We start from the raw sequence: 23,441 nt of genomic DNA, 5'->3' as shown, positions 1-23,441 counted from the left end.
CCCCCAAGACGACGTAAACAGAATGTTTGCTTGGGTCGTTGTTAGAAGGCAGGTATTCAAAACGGGACGCTGTCGACGGAGTGAGGATCACAAAGTGTACTGTGAAGCACTGAACTCACAACAATAGGATTTGACTTACTGAAGGAGTATTCTATAGTTCACAGCATCGTAATAGATTAATAAACATTGTCAACGTGTCCGGACGGCGACGACGAACACAGTTCATGGGTTAACTGAAACTCAACCGAGATGATTTTTTGGGCCTGTGGGAGGCTGGATAATGCTTGCTAAGAATTTCTAGGCCTGAGGTGTCAGTTCTTTATAAGTATTCGTACCAGGGTTCCATGGGAGGTGTACGTGATCGTCCTGGCTCAATTCGGCCACGGCATATAGATTATCACCTGGGCGGCAGCTTCAGACGGGGATACTGGGTACGCAACGATATAAACACACTTGTACATGTCGAGCAAGCCATCAGCTTTAATCTGTCTACTTATAAATAAATACACTTTCAGATACACAAGGTATCAATTTTTTGTCTGTGATATAATGTCCCAGAACAAAATTAAAAATAATTCCCATCACCCGGTTCTAACCAAGATTTTCTATAGTTTTTCCTTGTTGTAGACCGCAAAACATTGCGGACTGTTGACTATGGAATGGACAATCCTGGTGACACTGCACGATCACTAGCACTATCCGGGACACGTGCCCCAATATCAGTTGCAGCAACAGCAACCTCGTCAATAACTTCCACCGGGATAGGACGCCTTCCTCTTCCAGGTGCCACACCAAGCTCACCCGTGTTTTCGAATTTCGTTATCATCCTCCTTAAACCATGTAACGATACGGGGCCTCTCCTCCGACCTTTCAGTCGGCAATACTTTCTCATTGCAGCACTGTAATTGCTGCCGTGCACGTAAAACAGTTTCACTAACAGCGCGCAGTCTCTCCTCTCGCTAACCATACTATGTACTCTCGTTATGACTTGTCAGGTGACAGCGTGAATATCATACGGTCATATAAACAGTGTACTGCGCCAGATTTGCACCTGGTGGCTAGTATTGAAACTAATTGTTTTTACAGTGTAAATCGATTCCAGATTAACGCGTTAATATAGCTACCAAGTTTTGCAGTCATACGATAATTACAGCACATGCTGGACCTCAGTGAGTAGCTACACTTTAATTGTAACCATCCGGTATTTAGAACTGTGACTAGCTCTGTCTCAGTACCAAGTCGCCTCGTATTCGGCTAGAACGTATCTGAGTCTACATGGGACATCTCTCGAACAGCTTTCTCCACGTAGAGAGCCACATCAGACATAGAGCTTCCTGTGGTGTCACCACCAGACACCACACTCGCTAGGTGGTAGCCTTTAAATCGGCCACGGTCCGGTAGTATACGTCGCACCCGCGTGTCGCCACTATCAGTGATTGCAGACCGAGCGCCGCCACACGGCAGGTCTAGAGAGACTTCCTAGCACTCGTCCCAGTGGTACAGCCGACTTTGCTAGCAATGGTTCACTGACAAATTACGCTCTCATTTGCCGAGACGATAGTTAGCATAGCCTTCAGCTACGTCATTTGCTACGACCTAGCAAGGCGCCATTATCATTTGTTATTTATCTTGAGATGCATGTACAGTCAGACCGATGTTCACCAATTATGGATTAAAGTTAAGTATTCCAGCAGCTACGTACTTTTCTTGATAGTATAATTACTTTACCTTGTTCCAGACCACACACCAGTCTGCGTGAGCTTAAACGCGTGCCTTTCGGCTTCCTCCAAACCCCGTGAATTGGCTCCTGCCAATTCACAACAGAGCTTCCTGTGGTGTCACTGCCAGACACCACACTTGCTACGTGGTAGCCTTTAAATCGGCCGCGGTCCGTTAGTATACTTCGGACCCTCGTGTCGCCACTATCAGTGATTGCAGACCGAGCGCCGCCACACGGCAGGTCTAGAGAGAGACTTCCTAGCACTCGTCCCAGTTGTACAACCGACTTTGCTAGCGATGGTTCACTGACAAAATACACTCTCATTTGCCGAGACGATAGTTAGCATAGCATTCAGCTACGTCATTTGCTACGACCTAGCAAGGCGCCATGTTCAGTTACTATTGATATTATGAATCATGTACAGTCGAGAGCGACGTTCACCATTTATAGATTAAAGTTAAGTATTCCACCAGCTACGTCCGTTTTTCTAAATTCTAATTTCCTTGTCCTGTTCCAGACCTCACGCCAGGCTGCGTGAGCTAAAACGCGTGCCTTTCGGCTTCCTCTAATAATCACGGTGTTGGCTCTCCTGCCAACCCACAACACTTCCAATGTACGTACAACGACTGCAGCGCTAATAAGTATCAAACTGCACAGACAGTGTCAGCTGGGACCATCAGGCAGTGTTTGATAGATTCAGGACTCGACTAAGAGCACTCTTTTATCACAGTGCAGCAGTGCAGCTCCCCATCCCTCCCCCTCTCCCCCTCCTATGAGATGGCAAAAGACGCAACAGGGCGGTTGGATGGGGTCTAGATATGTTTAGCGATGTAAGAAGAATCTGTGATGGCAGTGATGGTCGTTTGCGAGTGCTGTGTCGACTGGAAGACCGGTAGTTAATGACGTGTACCAGGCAGGGACATGCAGGATCACTTCTGATCGTAATGGTCTAGAGATGACAGCGTACAATGCCCCCCCCCCCCCCACATCTGGAGTTTATTGAGTTAAAATTGATCTGTGCAGCATACATTCAGTACATAATCCAACGCAGTAAACTGCAGGGCTTCGTATACGCGAGGGAAAGTTTAGCTTCTTGCAGGGCAATGCCTGTGCACATTCTTTTCGCATTACTAGTCGCATTTTCCAAGACCCTTGTCTGTTCGTCATCTACCCTGTCCAGTGCGACTACCAATCTTATTCCCTGTTGAGTGTGTAGAAAACAAGATGGACTGGCATATTCTCTGGGCTGCAATTTGGCAACATCTGTCGACCAGTTGTGTCGTTCCTTTCGCATGGTCGTATCTAACACCTACCTTAACCTTTTTTGCTCTGTTGTAGTGCTGCATTGTAACTAGAGGGGGCTATGCAAGATCCTGAAAGTAACGTCCAAGAAGTCTTGATTGTAGGTGAATGACCCTATGATTATAATGATGTACAGTGTTCAATCGATGCGATGTTGTGCCGCCTTCATAGCTCTGGTTTCTAACGCTCGCCTGCCATTTGATGCTCGACTCATCGGTAGTCGGTTAGAATCGTCAGTATTTGGCCGGTAAGGGCAGGATTTACGGTGGCGTAAAGATCTCCAGTGTTCTGGACTTGATTGAAAATCTCTCCGCACCCTCTTGTGGATTGTCGGCATGTACGTTCGTCGGATGAGGATTTTAAGTCCAGCGTCTCCCTTGGTGCTATTAGAGAGAAACAGGCTACGTGCCGGCATCGAGTTTCATCCTCTCCCTTTCCTCATCGTCATACAGCTCAAACATACCCATTACAGTCACCTACACTCGTGTGTTCTGTTGATGAGAGTGCGTTATAGCTCCTTAGAGTAAACTAGAATCAATATGTATTCAACGCCGTCAGTGAGAGCCTGATTGTTACGGAATGTCTAATGTCGCTAGCCGTTTTCCAAAGCAATATGTTATAACACTATTATATGCTCTTTAGAATTTTATTTTCTGCTTTGAAGTCGGAAACTAGTTACTACATAAAATAACAACATATCCCCTGGCATACATTGCTCTGCACACATACACACACGCACGCACACGCACACACACACACACACACACACACACACACACACACTTACAGACGTGTAGTAAGAAGTTTTATCTATCTTGCATGGGTAGAATGTTTAGAGTACTTGAACTCTTAAGGTTTGCATCAGTCATGATGGGGGCAGGGGGCACTGTGTATTTTATGCTTCGGCGTTACCTATCGTCGAGAAATGTCTGGGAACCTTCTTTCCACTATCACCACGTCTCATACCTACTGCTGTTCTTGACCGTGGAACTTCTTTTGTATACTCTACTCCTTCTATGTTGATTCAAATGGCTCAAATAGCTCTAAGCACTATGGGACTTAACATCTGAGGTCATCAGTCCCATAGACTTAGAATTACTTAAACCTAACTAACCTTAGGACATCACACACATCCATGCCCAAGGCACGATTCGAACCTGCGACCATAGCAGCAGCGCGGTTCCAGACTGAAGCGCGTAGAACCGCTCGGCCCTTCTATGTTGGCTTCAGTCATCGTTGTACACTGTCAAGTAGAGGATACACACCACCGTCCCTGCGATGGACGGCTATAAACTACCCTCAAACAACACCTTTTAATGTAGCTTCATGATACTATTTTATTATATTAGGAGACAAACTTTCCTACACTACTGGCCACTAAAATTGCTACACCACGAAGATGACGTGCTACAGACTCGAAATTTAATCGACAGGAAGAAGATGCTGTGGTACGCAAATGATTAGCTTTTCAGAACATTCACACAAGGTTGGCGCCGGTGGCACCACCTACAACGGGCTGCCATGAGGAAAGTTTTCAACCGATTTCTCATACACAAATAGCAGTTGACCGGCGTTGCGCCGACTGGGGTGGCCGAGCGGTTCGAATCCTGCCTCGGGCATGGATGTGTGTGATGTCCTTAGGTTAGTTAGGTTTAAGTAGTTCTAAGTTCTAGGGGACTGATGACCTCAGAAGCTAAGTCCCATAGTGCTCAGAGCCATTTGAAACATATTATTTACTTTTTTTTTTTTTTTTGACCGGCGTTGCCTGGTAACGTTGTTGTGATGTCTCGTGTAAGGAGGAGAAATGCGAACCATCACGTTTCCGACTTTGATAAAGGTCGGATTGTAGACTATCGCGATTGCAGTTTATCGTATCGTGATATTGCTGCTCGCGTTGGTCGAGATCCAATGACTGTTAGCAGAATATGGAATCGGTGGGTTCAGGAGGGTAATACGGAACGCCGTGCTGGATCCCAACGGCCTCGTATCACTAGCAGTCGAGATGACACGCATCTTATCCGCATGGCTGTAACGGATCGTGCAGCTACGTCTCGATCCCTGAGTCAACAGACGGGGACGTTTCAAGACAACAACCATCTGCACGAACAGTTCGACGATGTTTGCAGCAGCATGGACTATCAGCTCGGAGACCATGGCTGCGGCTACCCTTGACGCTGCATTGGTCGAGATCCAATGACTGTTAGCAGAATATGGAATCGGTGGGTTCAGGAGGGTAATACGGAACGCCGTGCTGGATCCCAACGGCCTCGTATCACTAGCAGTCGATATGACACGCATCTTATCCGCATGGCTGTAACGGATCGTGCAGCTACGTCTCGATCGCTGAGTCAACAGACGGGGACGTTTGCAAGACAACAACCATCTGCACGAACAGTTCGACGATGTTTGCAGCAGCATGGACTATCAGCTCGGAGACCATGGCTGCGGCCACCCTTGACGCTGCATCACAGACAGGAGCGCCTGCGATGGTGTACTCCACGACGAACCTGGGTGCACGAATGGCAAAACGTCATTTTTTCGGATGAATCCAGGTTCTGTTTACAGCATCATGATATTCGCATCCGTGTTTGGCGACATCGCGGTGAACGCACATTGGAAGCGTGTATTCGTCATCACCATACTGGCGTATCACCCGGCGTGATGGTATGGGGTGCCATTGGTTACACGTCTCGGTCACCTCTTGTTCGCATTGACGGCACTTTGAACAGTGGACGTTATATTTCAGATGTGTTACGACCCGTGGCTCTACTGTTCATTCAGTCCCTGCGAAATCCTACATTTCAGCAGGATAATGCACGACCGCATGTTGCAGGTCCTGTACGGGCCTTTCTGGATACAGAAAATGTTCGACTGCTACCCTGGCCAGCACATTCTCCAGATCTCTCACCAATTGAAAACGTCTGGTCAATGCGAGCAACTGGCTCGTCACAATACGCCAGTCACTACTTTTGATAAACTGTGGTAACGTGTTGAAGCTGCATGGGCAGCTGTACCTGTACACGCCATCCAAGCTCTGTTTGACTCAATGCCCAGGCGTATCAAGGCCGTTATTACGGCCAGAGGTGATTGTTCTGGGTAGTGATTTCTCAGGATCTGTGCACCCAAATTGCGTGAAAATGTAATCACATGTCAGTTCTAGTATAATATATTTGTCCAATGATTACCCGTTTATCATCTGTATTTCTTGTTGATGTAGCAATTTTAATGGCCAGTAGTGTATATAATATAGTACTTGTAAAGTTATTCATCGGTTACGTTGCCATTGGCTGTTTGCATGTTGAAGGACATTCCGCCATTTAATTTCTGAGTCAGTTATTCTCATGGACTTGCGTTCAATAGGTGTACCGCTGTAATGTGATTATTTTTATTTCTTCTTGTGTATAATAAATACGGTGCTTAATTCATCGCAACTTCTAAATTTTGTGTTGTTGGTGCTGTGATACTTTTGTTCTCTAACTGCGATCTAGACTCAGCCGGTACGGCTACTAATCAACTATCTTCTTGCTCCATAGCGCCAGTCGGTTATTCGTGAGTGAGTGCGAGTATAATTTAACAAATGTTTCCTTAAAATCTGTCTTCACACTCATTTAATATCGGACTTTGACACTGGTTGTTTTATGCAAGGCTTAATAGGTTACGTCCGTGGTTAAGCTACATTTCCGAATGCTGTGCACATTTGGGTGTAGCTGTGGATGATGATGATAATGTTGGTTTGTGGGTCATCAGCTCCCGTACAAAGTCCCAATTTTTACACAGTCCATTTTTCTTTTTCGCAATCCAATCCAGTCACTGTCACTAATGAGTATCTGTGTTTGTTTAACTGCCCACAGAGGAGCATTTCCTCCACTTTATCCGTGGAGCCTTGGCGACGTATTAGGCAGTAGGATTTTACCACTGTGAGACCTGTGTGCTGTCCCTTTTTCGAGAATAATGCGTATGACAATCCCAACTTGTCTGGTACACTGTCCTTCAGTAAGAGATTCTAGAGGAGCACTGCCAAGAAAGATACAATCTGTAAATGGACTGGTAAAGGCCTGGCTGCCGTTTTCCTGGATTCTAACAGTATGGTGACGACACACCCACTTTCTCTACGGCAGAACCATAATGGCGAAGTATTAGGCCTGCACTTCACTAGTGGACTCATTGAGGGTTGATAGTCACGTCAAACGACCACATTTTGCAAATAAGATAGTTCTCTTTCCGTCATGATAATGCACCTTCACATTCATATCAGATCACTGCTGAATAATGCATGGATTTCGTTTCGGTATGCTCCCACAGCAACCATATGCGGCTTCCAGTGAGTACTTTTTGTTTCCACACCCAAAAGAAATGACTCGGTGGGCCGGCCGGAGTGGCCGTGCGGTTCTAGGCGCTACAATCTGGAGCCGAGCGACCGCTACGGTCGCAGGTTCGAATCCTGCCTCGGGAATGGATGTGTGTGATGTCCTTAGGTTAGTTAGGTTTAATTAGTTCTAAGTTCTAGGCGACTGATGACCTCAGACGTTAAGTCCCATAGTGCTCAGAGCCATTTGAACCATTTGAGTCGGTGGACGAAGACTAACTTGAGAAGAAAAGGTCAAAATTGAGACAGTTATTTTACATCATAGTATGTTACAAAGTGTATTGAAAAGTTGAAAATCAGTGAGCTTCATATATTTACCTGGTAACTATTTAAAAAATTGTGCTTTATTTGTCAGGAAAGACAATTTTGATCGTCACTCGGACTATTAGAGGGGCACGACTCAACTGTTCGTTTACGACTAGCTGTTTTATTATCGGTATATGATTCTCAGTGTATGTTTTAGAATAAAGTGTGGCGTGTCTTCTCTTGTAAGCAAATAGATTTTTACTCGAAGCGAAGTAATCGCCAGAGATGTAAGAAATGAACATCCGATAATGTTCGAGGCATGAACAATTCAGTTGTCTCCCAGTACCAGCAAAAAGGAAACTGGAAAATGATTTGGGTGTGTTAAAATTGCTCGAGGCGGTTGTTTTGGCTGCAGCAGAGTGCAAGGCGTGAACACGCTGGCAGTGAGCCAGCGGCCAGGAGGGCTCCGCCTCGGCAGGGCTTCGCTGATGCGTCAGCCGCTCATCGCCGCCTTACGCACACGCCACTCTCATTCTAACCTACAAAACTTCGCAGCAGACCTCCCAGTCCAGTAATGTAACTTTTGACGACAGGACAATGTAAATGAGCTGTTGCTAATTAACTGTGATACAAACGGCTATAATTATTGAGTGGATTAGACGCAAGCCTTTAGTTTTTTTTTTATTTTTCGGGATTTAGCTAATACCGTGGCGCTCATCTCACACGATATAGCATGAAGACCATATCTTTTCCCATAACGATTCTGCGAATACCAAAGTAAGTTCCCATGTCTGCTTTAGCTACATAACACACAAGACACGGAAATACAACAGAACGGATACATTGTCTGATCAAAGGTATGTGGACACCTGTTACTGGACATTGATATGGATTGTGTCCACCATTCGCGTTTATTTCGGCTTGAACTCTGATAGAGACACTTTCAGTGATGTGCCTGAATATCTGTGGAGGATTGTCAGCCCACGCTTTCTCAAGAGCCGAAACGAGAGATGGTAATGATGTTGGCCTCTGGGGTCTGGAGCGAAGACGATGTTATGCCTCATCCTGAAGATAATCCGTCGGGTTCGTGTTGGGATTCGTGCAGGCTGACCCACTTCGGATGTGCTATATGAGGTGCATTCAAGTTCTAAGGCCTCCGATTTTTTTTCTCCGGACTGGAAAGAGATAGAAACATGCGCATTGTTTTAAAATGAGGCCGCGTTCATAGTCAATACGTCCCAGAGATGGCAGCACCATACGGCAGATGGAATTTTACCGCCAGCGGCGAGAATGAGAGCTGTTTTAAATACTTAAAATGGCGACGTGTTCCTTACTTGAACAGCGTGCAATCATTCGTTTTCTGAATTTGCGTGGTGTGAAACCAATTGAAATTCATCGACAGTTGAAGGAGACATGTGGTGATGGAGTTATGGATGTGTCGAAACTGCGTTCGTGGGTGCGACAGTTTAATGAAGGCAGACAACAAACCGAAACAACCTCGGGCTCGCACAAGCCGGTCTGACGACATGATCGAGAAAGTGGAGAGAATTGTTTTGGGGGATCGCCGAATGACTGTTGAACAGATCGCCTCCAGAGTTGGCATTTCTGTGGGTTCTGTGCACACAATCCTGCATGACGACCTGAAAATGCGAAAAGTGTCATCCAGGTGGGTGCCACCAATGCTGACGGACGACCACATGGCTGCCCGTGTGGCATGTTGCCAAGCAATGTTGACGCGCAACGACAGCATGTATGGGGCTTTCTTTTCGTCGTTTCTGACAATGGATGAGACGTGGATGCCATTTTTCAATCCAGAAACAAAGCGCCAGTCAGCTCAATGGAAGCACGCAGATTCACCGCCACCAAAAAAATTTCGGGTAACCGCCAGTGCTGAAAAAATGATGGTGTCCATGTTCTGGGACAGCGAGGGCGTAATCCTTACCCATTGCGTTTCAAAGGGCACTACGGTAACAGGTGCATCCTACGAAAATGTTTTGAAGAACAAATTCCTTCCTGCACTGCAACAAAAACATCCGGGAAGGGCTGCGCATGTGCTGTTTCACCAAGACAATGCACCCGCACATCGAGCTAACGTTACACAACAGTTTCTTCGTGATAACAACTTTGAAGTGATTCCTCATGCTCCCTACTCACCTGACCTGGCTCCTAGTGACTTTTGGCTTTTTCCAACAATGAAAGACACTCTCCGTGGCCACACATTCACCAGCCGTGCTGCTATTGCCTCAGCGATTTTCCAGTGGTCAAAACTGACTCCTAAAGAAGCCTTCGCCGCTGCCATGGAATCATGGCGTCAGCGTTGTGAAAAATTTGTACGTCTGCAGGGCGATTACGTCGAGAAGTAACGCCAGTTTCATCGATTTCGGGTGAGTAGTTAATTAGAAAAGAAATCGGAGGCCTTAGAACTTGAATGCACCTCGTAGTACACAAGCCACTGCCTCAGCGATGCTGCTTTATGACAGGTTTCTTGTTGTCGTCTCCAAACTGTTAATCTACCGTACTCAGTAAAAAATATCCGCCTCAATAGCGCAACGGAATGCCGTGCAATGGGGCCCGGGTTCGATTCCCGCCTGTGTCAGAGATTTTCTCCGCTCAGGGACTGGGTGCTGTGTGCTGTGTTGTCCTCATCATCATCATCTCATCCCCATCGACGCACAAAGCGCCGAAGTAGCGTCAACTCAAAACACTTGCACCTGGCGACCGGTCTACCTGACGGGAGGCCCTAGCCACACGACATTCCATTTCATTTCAGTACATAATCCTGCAAAAAGTGATCACACCCTTGTCACGAGAAACACCCCGATAAGGTGACACCACCTTCTCTGTACTTAACTATTGGCACTATACTTGATGGCAAGTAACACTCTCAAGGCATCTGCCAAACCCAACTCTTTCACATTCCAAATCACTCAACTTCGGTTATCCACTGTCCACTGCCGTCTATCTTTACGCCACCTCAAGCGTCTCTTATCACTGAGTACAGAAATGTGTGGATTATGGTTTCCCGGCCGATGTGGTCGAGCGGTTCTAGGCGCTTCAGTCTGGAACCGCGCTACCGCTACGGTCGCAGGTTCGAATCCTGCCTCGGGCATGGATGTGTGTGATGTCCTTAGGTTAGTTAGGTTTAAGTAGGTCTAAGTTCTAGAGGACTGATGACCTCACATGTTAAGTCCCATAGTGCTCATAGCCATTTGAACCATTTTGTGGCTTATGAGGAGCTGATCGACCACTGTACTCCATTATTTTTGAATCGCTACACACAGTCACTGTGCTAGCTGGACTGGTGGTAGCACTTTGGGACTCACAAGTGATTCCTTTCGCTGATTTCATGCGGTTTTTTACAACCACCCTCCGCAGTGATCGACGGTACCTGTCCGTCAATACATAAGCTCTGCCTGGTCTTTGTTTAGCTGTGCTTTTTCCTTCTCGTTTTCATTTCACTACCACATCACCAACTGTCGACTTGTGAAGCGTTACAAGGGTTGAAGTGTTCTTGATGGATTTGTTACTCAGGTGGCATCCAATGACCAGTCCATGTTCGAAGTCACTGAGTCCTACTGACCGACCCATTCACCCATTCTGCTGTTACTGCATGTCTGCTGACAACACAATACTCCCCACCTTCTTTTATACTGACCCCGGCCTTCGTGGCCGAGCGGTTCTAGGCGCTTCAGTCCAAAACCGCGTTGCTGCTGCGGTCGCAGGTTCGAATCCTGCCTCGGGCATGGATGTGTGTGATGTCCTTAGGTTAGTTAGGTTTAAGTAGTTCTAAGTCTAGGGGACTGATGACCTCGGATGTTATGTCCCATTGTTATTAGAGCCATTTGAACCATTATACTGGCGGTTCCTCCTCTCGTGGCATCTAGTGGTCTGTTCCGCATTACACAGCGCTGTCCGGAAACTTTCGATCCGATAGTGTATAAGTGCGAAGGCTTCCAAATCCGGTATCAATTTAAACGTTCAATGCTCCTGGAGCAAAGTAGCAAACCGGCAACAGCCGATTAGCACCTAGACTGTGGCCACCTCCAAAAACCCGGTGTGTTTCCCGGGAAACCATGGTTGCAGCAACGGAAAATGAGAGAGGCTATTGAAATAATTAAACGATTCAACAGAGTGAATGCAGAAGATGACTGCAAGTTGCCGACGGCGTAGCTACCAGAGATCTCAATCCAACGAGCTAGTGGCTCCCCATCCAGCTGACCTGGTTACGCTAAGGTAAGGTTACGCTAAGGTAATCACGAGCTAGAGTAGCGTAAGCAATAGTCTTCTGTGCAACCCACGCCGCCACAGCCATCTTGACTTAGAACTGTCCAGAGACATTCAGGAAACGTGACAACCGAAATAAGAAAGTATATAGGGACTACCGATCCTGGGAATCAGCAGTTTAGTCACCCTGAAGATTCCCGCTGCAAATACAGTCGAAACGTCGGTTTTAATACCGTTTTAGATTCAAAATGACGCTGCCTAATTCCCAAAATGGTTGTATTCAAAATAACAGAGGAGAGATTACATGTTTAGCAGACAGGCTACCTAAACGACATTAACGCTGATGCACAGAGGGACACGCGTGAAAAAAAAAAAGAAAGAAAAGAGAGTCCACGATGAGCAAATGTGCAAAGACAAGAACGCCAGGACAGATATGTCGTTTAAAACTCTTTATACTTCTCCGATACTGACATTGATCGGCCGTACCTTGCAACACCAGATAAAGCAATTCGTGTCCATTCCGTGCGTATCCGTCTGCTGTTTTCCTCAGCCCAACGCCTTTTGGAACAACAGAATTATGTTATTAGCGGATCAGACTGTATAGGCCACTAACATAACTGCGGCTATTTGGGTTGACATTCCAGTTCTTGGTGATGTCTGCAAGGATCACTAGCTCCACCATGTAATTCTTTCGTTCTGCTTTCATCCCATCGTGAAAGTTACAAGTGTACAGAACTTTCACTTAGGCAACAGATGTAATTGGTGGAGACATGTAATGTAACATTCAGCCTTGGTTCACACAACCAGCTCTATAACCGCTGTTTTCTGTAAGTGAGGGACACTGAGTCTATACTTCACATCTGGGCTACAACTGTCGGCCTATTACACCGAGAGCGTTTTCGATTTCTTGTCCACGAAATGTGCGTGGTGTAACTTGGTGGATGAGTGAGTGTCAGATCGCGAGTGCGAAGATCCATATTTCGATTTTTCGTGTCTTCTAGGACTTTTGTCCGTCTCTTTTCGCTTCTTTCGTTTCTGGCAATCATTCGTATTTGTGATAATCTCAATTTGCACGTTAAACTGGGTAAATAATTTAACTGGCCGTAAGGAGGCGAGGGTATCTCATGTCTAGCAGGATCATACCTGAAAAAGCGCTTCTAACGGAATTGTTGCTTTCGTCTTTTCTTTCCTCTATAGAAGTGCCCGTTCAGTTATCCCAAGATTCAAAGTATTTTCAACATCTCATACTATCACAGTTCTTGTACATTACGTGCTAATTCTTGCTTTGTTGCAACCAGCTGCTGTCACGCAAATATCGGCTCATTTCTTTCATTACTGCGCGCTTCAATGTTTGATGACACTGACTTCGCAAAATACAAAAATTACCCAAAACTGTCAATTAATCTGTGAAGCAAGATGCTGTCGGCAACGTGATGTCTATCCTTTTTTTGTGGCATGTTTTACTATGAACATAGCGTCACTTGGACCTTCATGAAGAGTTGAAGTAATATAAAGTTCTGGGATTTCCAGCCAAGAAGAGTTTTTGGAAGAACATTATTTCTCCAGGGAACTCTCCTACTTACCTAACGTTAGGGCTTGTGATAGCTAAGGACGTATGCTTGCCTGCCAAGCAAGTGCCTCATGTCGATCTGTCTAGACAGGAGATACTACTCAGTTTCTAACATATATGAAAAAAATCTAGGATAAAATAAATCCTTCCTGAAATGGAGTTTGGGCTAGAGCAATATAGACTCAGTGTCTCTCACTTAGAGAAAACAGTATTTCCCTTGTCTTATTACGACTTCCTCTACTTCGAAAAGGTATCGTACCTAAATCAAAACGGGAAAATTTCCACTTCTGGGACAGGTTTGAACGATATCGTGCATTGATTACTCAGTTCACTTACAATGATGTCCCCCACTGCCATATGAACCTTGATGGCTGTAAAAACAGGACATGCTCTCACCCTCTTGCCGTTACATTGAGTCCCTTGCAGCGCGCGAACTTACTGGTTGATTGCTCATCATGAATATGGCGCTTGTTTCTGGGGCCGAGCACTGCCACCGACGTCACGACGCTTAAATCTGAGGGAATAATATTACATAATCTCTGTGTGAGTGAACTGTGATAGTATGTTACGTTCCTGAGGTGGAGATGGAAAACTAGCCGCTAATTCGTCCAAACGGACAAGGAAAACCACCTAAAAACCAAACATCTGGACAGACTACTGTAACAGTCCACCAACCGTTAATCCGGCACGTGGATTTGCTCTGGATCTGGTTTACCTTCATTACTAGAAAGTTAGGGGTCTACACGTTGGACTATATAAGCAGGCCTAACATTCATTACTACAACAAATTACCTAACTCGCGGCAATTACCTCCGCATAAGGGCGAATCCTATTTATGGCGATCTTGTAACATCTACTGTACTTTTGAATGTGTTTAATATCCGTAAGGTGCAGCTTGATTAGACGATATTGTCATCGCTCCTTCGTATTTCAACCACAACTGCTAATAAATATTCGATGATATTCCTGTTTTTTAGGTGGTTAAACAAATAGATAAAGCTTTCTACAGTTTTATGAAATTGTTAATTATCTCTATAGTGAATATAAACTTTCTTGCGCTCTGGACTGTGTGATTTTATAGGGAAATTGCTTCATCAGAAGAGGAAGCGAGCGTCTGACAGCCAATAACTGCACTTTGTGAATATTTTTTCACTCCTACAGGCTGAGAACCGGCCAGAAACTTGAAAGATAAACGCACATTGTCGACCTTTACCGTTAATACTTTCGTCGACCCAAACATGTAAAATACCATTGCACAGTAGCACCACGAAGAAATGAACTCGCTGAGCTCGCGTTACAGTTTCTCTTTAGAACCGACAAAGACTGTCTGGATCGATGTTGGTGATGTTTCCTTCCACTTCTTAGAACAATATTATGTCGCTGTTACATCAAGGCTGAAGAAGAATCAGGACTCAATATTCTGCAAGAGCTCTGGCCAGGGCACGGGCTGGCACGTTGCGTAACCGAGGGCAAAGGCGTGGGGTATCGACCTGGTAAACAATCCCTATCGGCTGCTTTTACAAATCTTCCCTCCGCTCTATGCTTTCTGAAAATTTGATTATTTTCAAATACTTCGGCTCGATTGTTCCTTTGTGTACAGAAGTCAGTCATGTACCAAACTCAACTGGAACGAGTGATCCTTTATTTCTACTTCCACTTGACACGTCAGTAGGTATGGCAATTGATAACTGTATTAATTTGTGTTCATTTATGATCATCTCCTAACACGGTTGAACATTATGGCCGCCTACATTTCAGCGTACGTGCATGCCGATCTGATCTCAACGTGGTTTTCGTAGAAACAGTACAGGTGGCTGCAGTTGTTGTATGAAGACATACAGAGAGCAGATAACAAAAATTCTGATGTGGTCCGCAATGTCGTGGACTACGCTGTAACAACAGCAGGTTAGCACAGAGTAATACTGTCACAAGCTGCCCGCAGACGTCGCGTGACACGTGAGTGGAGCAGGCGTTCTCGTGGCGTATCCTGACAACCATTGACGTCATGTAGTAAGAAACTTGATTCATTTGAGCAAAGAACTAGGCTTCAACCATATTGTCTGTACCTCCATTAATATTCTAACTGATGGTGACGTTCAGTCAGCAAGAGTCCATGTATAAGTCGTCCGTTGGGAAAGCAAAGTAGCAACAATTACGACGAATAACGTTCTCTAGAAGTCTTGTACTTTCCTCAGAGTTGTCCATCCATGAGGAATATAGGCTAGAAATACCTGTCTAGAAGCGTACAGCACCATTTTTGCTGTAGTGAAGGAGGCGACTCGTCCTGACGCGGAGTCCACGAGAAACTGTATGCGATGAGAGCTACAAGTTTTTCATGCCCGCTCATCTACTGCATACAGTCTAACTCGTGAAGATTAGTTGCTGTTTGATCCAAGTTGAGCACATCTCGCTCGATAGCATCCTAAACGTCCGGAACAGAACTGAGGTCACGTGACATGGCGGCCATGAGCAGCTTCATATCTGCGGAGTGTTGCTGAAAGCATTGCTGGAAGTGCTCGGGCGTGTTTCAGGCAAACAGACGGAAGCCAGTCACATACGATTACAGATATAATCAGGAGTTGCATTTCGTCCCATGTAAACATAGTCCACACGAAAATACGTCCATCAAATATTTGAGCGTTGAACCGCCGGGATAGCCAAGCGTGTTAATGCGCCGCTTCCGGGATTTAGGGAGGCGAGCATGTCCCGGATCGAATACGCCTCACGGATTAACGGCGAGGGCTGGTGAGCTGCCCAGCCTAGATGAGGTTTACAGGCGGTTTCCCACATCCAACTGCGTAAATGCTGTGCTGGTACACACCCCCTGCAACAGAGAGGTGGTACCCAAACATTTCGAAAACTTTCTCACATTTGGCCATGAGATTTACTCCAAATGCAAACAGATGGGGTACTCAAATTCCGTTCCACGGAGACTGACGGCAACAGGAAGGGTATCTGGCCACCAACTTATTTATTATTTAGCCCGAACAGACTAAGACCTTCAGGCTCTCCCTTACATCTGGAGAGCCAACTGCCTTGCCACAGTGGTAACACCGTTTCCCGTCAGATCACCGAAGTCAGGCGCTGTCGGGCTTGGCTAGCACTTGGATGGGTGACTGTCTGGGTCTGCTGAGCACTGTTAGCAACGGGGTGCACTCAGCCCTTGTGAGACCAATTGAGGAGATACGTGACTGAGAAGTCACGAAAACTGACTACAGCCAGAAGAGCAGTGTGCTGACCACATGCCTCTCCATATCCATATCCATATCCATATCCAGTGACGCCCGTCGGCTGAGGAATACACGGCGCTTGGTCGGTACCGTTGGGCCTTCTCAGGCCTGTTCGGACGAAGTTACATCTATCCAGGAACTACACATATCAAAGATATTACAGGAATAATAATAATAATAATTGGCACTAATAATGATGATAATAATTGATATTAGTAATGACAATAACAATTGACAATAATAACAGCAATGAAAATAAAAGTTGACTCTAATAATAATAATGATAATAACAGTAAAAGTAATTAAGACTAATAAACATTAGTTTACCACATTTGAATAAATGTTTGGTATTATAGAAGCGGAAGGGATAAAGAAAGAGGGGTAGACTGGAATGACAGTGACAGTGGCAATTAGGAAAGAACAGAATTTAAATAAATAACTCTGTCAACATGAGGGAGGGAAAGGTTGTGGGGGAGAGGGGATTGACGAGAGAGAGCTACAGACCAGCATATGGGAGAGACAGCTACTGGGATAGAAGGTGGGCCACTAACTGACTCCTTAAGTTTGGAAGGAATTTAATTTTTCTGATTTTTTTTAGAAAATTTTTTCCAAAGTTGGGTTACTGATACAGAATATGATTTAGAGAACATGATAGTGTCATTAGATGGTACAGAGAGAGTATTGCTTTGTTAAGAACCAGTATTTCTGCTGTGCTATTCAGATAGCAGTGTAAGAGTCGAAAATAAATCAGAGAGAGTGCAGTCATTGAGAAGATGATAGAGCAAATGTAGAGTGTGGTAGCCTCTACGATTTTCGGCACGCAGCCGTGATTATTGTTCCTAGGTAGGTGTGATATGGTCGAAATATCGTACGTCACAAGTGTATTGCAGATAAGCATCATTGCCAGTTAGCCGACAACTCGTCAAACGGACGTGAGAAATTACTTAAAATCCAAAACAGCTAGACTGACTGGTGTAACATACAACCAATCGTTACCCAAGGCTCGCATTTGATTCCAGCTTGACTCATCTCCGAGACTGGAAAGCTAGCGCTCTACTCGATGCACTATACTAGCAGGTTCACCATTAATTACACTGGACTCGCATTCGGGAGGACGACGGTTCAATCCCGCGTCCGGCCATCCTGATTTAGGTTTTCCGTGATTTCCCTAAATCGCTCCAGGCAAATGCCGGGATGGTTCCTTTCAAAGGGCACGGCCGATTTCCTTCCCCATCTGCCCCTAATCCGATGAGACCGATGACCTCGCTGTCTGGTCTCCTCCCCCAAAAACCAACCAACCAACCAACCATTAATTACTGCAATAAAATACCTAAATTACATGAATTACCGGTGCTTAAGGACGAAGCCTTTTTATGGTAGTCTTATAATATCCCCTGCCTATTGTAGCTGATTGCTACAGAGCTGAAGAAGCACATTTGCATCTGTGTAATTTGGATGGTGGTTTTCGGAACTTTTGTGCGTTCCTTACACTCATGAACAGTCTGACACCTAGCTAGTAGCATGTAGCACATCTTTAGTCCTGGTGACGGAGGCAACACGTCATGGTATAGAGTCCACGAGTCACAGTAAGCTTTGGGAACCAACCTGCCCCATGACTACTCAGCCAACACCCACAGCTCACGGAGAATAGTCGCAGCCATGTACAAGTCGTACATGCCTCTCTCGAAGGCGACACAGACCTGCTGGATGGGATTGTGTTCAGGTGACTAGGGTATCTACATCGTTTGATGTAGATCTGGACCTGCACATAATCTGCCACTGACATGTAACTGACCTGTCTACGCAGAGTTTTCCCATGCTTCTGTTGACCAGTGGGGGTATTCCTGCACCTACGCTAACGTCTGGGCCGTGTGATGTAAGGAGAACAGATGTACGTGGTAATTATAAAGCCTAAGAAACATTTTAAAAAATCACTGTAGGTAAATGGCAAAACATAACATAACAAATGATACAGTTTCAAAGTTTTTATTTAACGTGGTGTCGGCAAGTTAGTTTGAAAAACCACTGATACGGGCACCATCGAACGTAGTTGCTAAAAATGGCGGTGAACCAGGCAGAGAATGCATTTTGTGCGTCAGAATTTGCACGCCGTCAATCGGTGGTGAGTGGGCAAAGAACTTTCCGTGGCAAGTTTCACAAGACATCATCATTTTACGACAGCATAGTGAAGTGGTACAAGAAATTCGATGAGGATGGTTGTTTGTGCGACGCAAAACGTCCTGGAGGACCATGAGTGTCAGAACAGACAGTGCATCTCGTGAAGGACGTGAGATTGCGAAGTCCCACAAAGTCTACCTACCGAACTATAGTTGAATTCTTTTATCTTGGCGGCTCGCGCATGCCCGCCCAGACGCGGGAGATTGCTGCGTTGCCAGTTGCACACGACGCACGCGCCAAGAGAAACAGCGCCTTAGTATAGTATAGTTCGCAAGCTTACGTTTAGGGGGGAGCGCGGAGTTTATGAAGTAAAGCCACGACGGCTTCATTAACCCTTTCGCTGCTACAGAGACGTGCTCCCCGCATTCCGCGCTGTGCGCGATTTTGTCGCTGCACTGCTCGCCTGTGCTGACACATGGTGTTTCCGACTGCTTTGACACACTTATCATTCGATTCCACAAAAACTATTTGGCCCAAAAATTAGATTTTTACACGTCTTCTTGACTGATACCTTCCCCCCACTTCCTTTGACCGACTGCAGTGCTTTAAAATAAAGCCAAACGCGCCCGGTGTAAATAAAACTTTTATTACAGTCGCGAAAGACGGAATATTTCTCAATATTACATACGACACCTATGTGGTACTTAAATTAAATGAGATATTGTTATACAGTAAATTTTATATGAAATTTAGGTACCTTGTCCACATTTCATTCTCAACATTGTGGCAACTAAAATCGACCATACGGAAAGTATACCATATGGACTTTTACCTCTGCAAACTCTTCAAAATTTCGTGCAATGGTTTACTACATTTAATGCTGCACAATAACTGGGTTCAACATCGAAACAAAATTAAGTCATTTATGGGGGGAAGGTATCAGTCAAGAAGATGTGTAAAAATCTAATTTTTAGGCCAAATAGTTTTTGTGAAATCGAATGATAAGTGTGTCAAAGCAGTGGGAACACCATGTGTCTGCACAGGCGAGCAGTGCAGTGATGACAAAATCGCGCACAGCGCGGAATGCGGGGAGCACGTGACTGCAGCAGCGAAAGGGTTAATGAAGAGACAAAGCACTAGAAATTTCAAAAAATTGCATTCAAACGAATAAAATTCATGAAGTTAGACACTTCGATATTGTTTTAAAATAAAAAAAATATTTAGCATCACACTAGGTTTGAACTCGTCACCTTTCAGTTACTAATCCAACGCCTTTCTTTTTTTTTTCTTTTTTTTCATCGATGTTAAGCGCTGTCGGGCTGAGCTAGCACTTGGATGGGCGGCCATCTTTTTTTTTGTTTTTGTTTTTTTTTCTTTTTTTTTGCGGGCAAGCGCTCTAACAATTTTTTTTTTTGTTTGTATCCAATGTCAGGCTTACCACCTTTGCTGACATACATGTTGTTGTACTATCGCATAAATAGTGTCTACAAAGTCCATATGTTGACAAATAGTGGCTAATTAGAAAATTAATTAATTAAGGAAATGAATAAAACTGAAAATGCCCAAATGAAAGACATGAAGACATTGCGGATAGTAGAAATACAAAAGAAACATGCTCCTGTAGCAATGAAATGAAATTCGTGTCGGGGGCGACACCTGCTCACGACCCGACGTTCGATAGAGCAAGAGAGCCATCTATCGACTCGCTCTCCAGACGTTGGTGTAAGACTCGAAATTAACTAAGGGTCCGTAAGTGTGATCGATGTCTATCTCGGCTTCTTCGTCTATCTCATCTCTCACCCGTCACACCCCATCTGGCCGGCGGGTCGGTAAATGTAAGTCGCAAGTAATTAGCGAAGTCTTGCCTATATTTCTTATGCTGTTGCAGCTTCGTGTGTCCATCCAGGAGAAAATGCCAAAAATCAATTTTGTCCTTTTCCGATTCGTTATACACGTAGCCCACTACCATTCCCCGCACCCATGTCACTGCATTGGTTTTTTGGACCGGGAAATAAGATTCTTGGGGGGAAAAAAGTGTGTCTGATGAAATTGTGTGAGGGGCGGAGCGTAACAGGAACGCCAATATCTGTTGTGCCAAGTGCCACACTGGAGCCGTCCCACTACATGCTAAACGATGTTCATCAGTGTCCACTGTTGCGCAGCCTAAACATAGTGGAGTATCTGCCAAATGAATCGCGTGCCGCCGTTGATTCGTTGCGAACTTCCTATTTATCACCACATACCATGTTGAGCGTACCGACGTTGGGAGGTAAACGTTCCGTATAACGCGCCATATCTGTCGCCAGTTCTTGTCTGGGTACTTCTTTTCCAGGGTATTCCTGGGACACCGGCGCAGTAAGAGTTGGTACACGTCTCGCGTCGTCGGTAGTCGTGTTGTTGGGAAGGAATCTCTGACATAGCTAAGCTCCAAAAAAAAAAAGACTTGAAATGTGACGGCTTCGGTGAAATATGGCCCACATCGACTGGGGGCAGCATTGAAGTGGGCGCTAGTACATCGGCCAACGCACCCGAGATATTGCAAAATTGACCGCGCCACTGTCGGAAAATCGTACTGACGAATAACGCCCGTGCCTTTTCATATACGTTCACTAGACCAAGTCCACCCTCTCCAGGTGGTAGCGTAAGCGTTGTGTATCGGATCTTAAACAGGTGTCCCACACTCACGTAGGTTCCGAAAGTTGCTTGTATCCGTGTTGCTATTGTGCGCGTTAAAGGCAGGACATGCGCTACGTGAGTGAGTCTCGGTGCTAGGTAAACGTTAACATAGGTCACCCTCTGAATCATAGCCAACGCTCTTAATTTCTGTAACAGCACCATTGTCCGCATCAGCTTCAATATGCGTCGGTAGTTATCTGCTGCTGTCTGCTGCACATCCGTGTGGAACGTAATACCTAGGCATTTTATGGTCTTAACTAAGATGAGCGGGCCTTCCTCCCCCGGTTGTAATCCTCGACCGACATTCATGCAGCGTGATTTTTGTAGATTAAGCACGCTTCCTGCCGCCATCCCGTATCGCTGTATCCATGCCAATGCCGTACGTACTTCTTCGCCTGTCCGTGCCACCAGCATCACATCGTCAGCATAAGCGCGGCAATGAAAGGTCAGTTGTGGCAACGGCACTCCCTCCAACCGTCTTCGGAGACCATATAGACAGGGTTCCAAAGCCATTGCATACAAAAATATCGAAAGGGGGCAACCTTGACGAACTGACCTTGAAATAAAAATGTAGTCAGTGCCCCGCCCATTCATCGAGACCTTCGATCGTACGCCGTGTAACAGTCGCATGATCACTAGGATGAAGGCCTGTGGGATTCCCAATCTGCCCATCACCGTATGTAAAAAGGTTTGATCCACTCTGTCGAATGCATGATCGAAGTCAATAGCGACGAGTGCCCCACGCACTCGGCATGCCGCTGCTAATGCGATGATATCTCGGTAGTCACTGAGCGCCGTATGTACGTTGCTCTTACCGCCGAGGCAAGTTTGATCTATGAGGAGTCTATCAGAAAGTGAAGACCGCAGGCGAGCCCCAAGGATGCGCGCGAAAATCTTATAGTCGCAGTTCACGAGAGTGAGTGGTCTATAATCTCCTGGATTTCTGCCACCGCGTGGTTTGGGTATTGGGATGATGATACCCTCCGTGAATTCAGCAGGTATCTCAGTCTGCGGTAACAGGAGTTCGTTGTACATCTGAATCCAGGTCCGTCCCATGAGGTATGCAAAGGCGCGGTAAAATTCAATTGGGAAGCCGTCCTGTCATGGGGACTTGTTCGGAGCCCCCCTGGCAATTGCGTCTGTCAGCTCGTCCTCTGTTATCGCTGTGATGAAAGTCTCTGCATCCAGTGGTGGTCCTCTATCTGGCATTTCCGAGATGACATCATGTAGTGTCTCGTGGTTCACATGTACAGGTCCATATAACTGGCGGAAATAGTCGGTAAACACATGCGCAATATCACGCTGGTGCACAACTTGCTGGCCAGTTTCAGAGATTAGTTCCCTGATCAATGTCCTGCGTCGTCGTTGGCGTTCACGTACCACGTGGTGCATGGAGGGGGTTTCGGCAGCAACTGTGTCCGCCAATCTCGCCCGGACCATTATACCTTCCATTCTTAGTCTCGTCAGCTGTAATAACTTGGCTTTTATCCTGCGCATGGCCGTGTGCCTTTCCGGCGATGGTTGTTGGGTCATCAGCTCCCTCAGGGCTGTAAAATAAAAATCAGCCGTTGTGCGGTTCCACTGCGATTTGTCCTGCCCGTATCGTATCAACGTTCTCCGTAACGTCGGTTTTGCGCATTTAATCCACCACTGGAGAACCGAGGTGTATGCTCGTTGGCGGCGAACGTAGGTCTCCCAGGCCGCCTCTATCGACCGGTGACATTCAGTGTCACGTAAAAGTGCACAATTCATTTTCCAGTGACCTTTACTCCGCCATATCTTCTGACGCGTTAGTGTAATCGTGCAGACGTACGCCATATGATCCGTAAAAGCCGCTGGCCAGATTTCGGCATCCAGTATCGTCGTCCGTAGAGCTCGTGTCACGTACACTCTATCAAGTCTACTCACCGAGTGTCCCGTGACAAACGTATAACCCGGTCTGTCACCATGCTGCAGTTCCCAGGTATCCAGAAGCGCCATTTCGGTAAT

This window comes from Schistocerca piceifrons, chromosome X (genome assembly GCF_021461385.2).
Source record: "Schistocerca piceifrons isolate TAMUIC-IGC-003096 chromosome X, iqSchPice1.1, whole genome shotgun sequence".
NCBI classification, from domain to species: Eukaryota; Metazoa; Arthropoda; class Insecta; order Orthoptera; family Acrididae; genus Schistocerca; species Schistocerca piceifrons.
The sequence above is the reverse complement of the archived record's forward strand: the minus strand, read 5'-3'. Positions refer to the sequence as shown.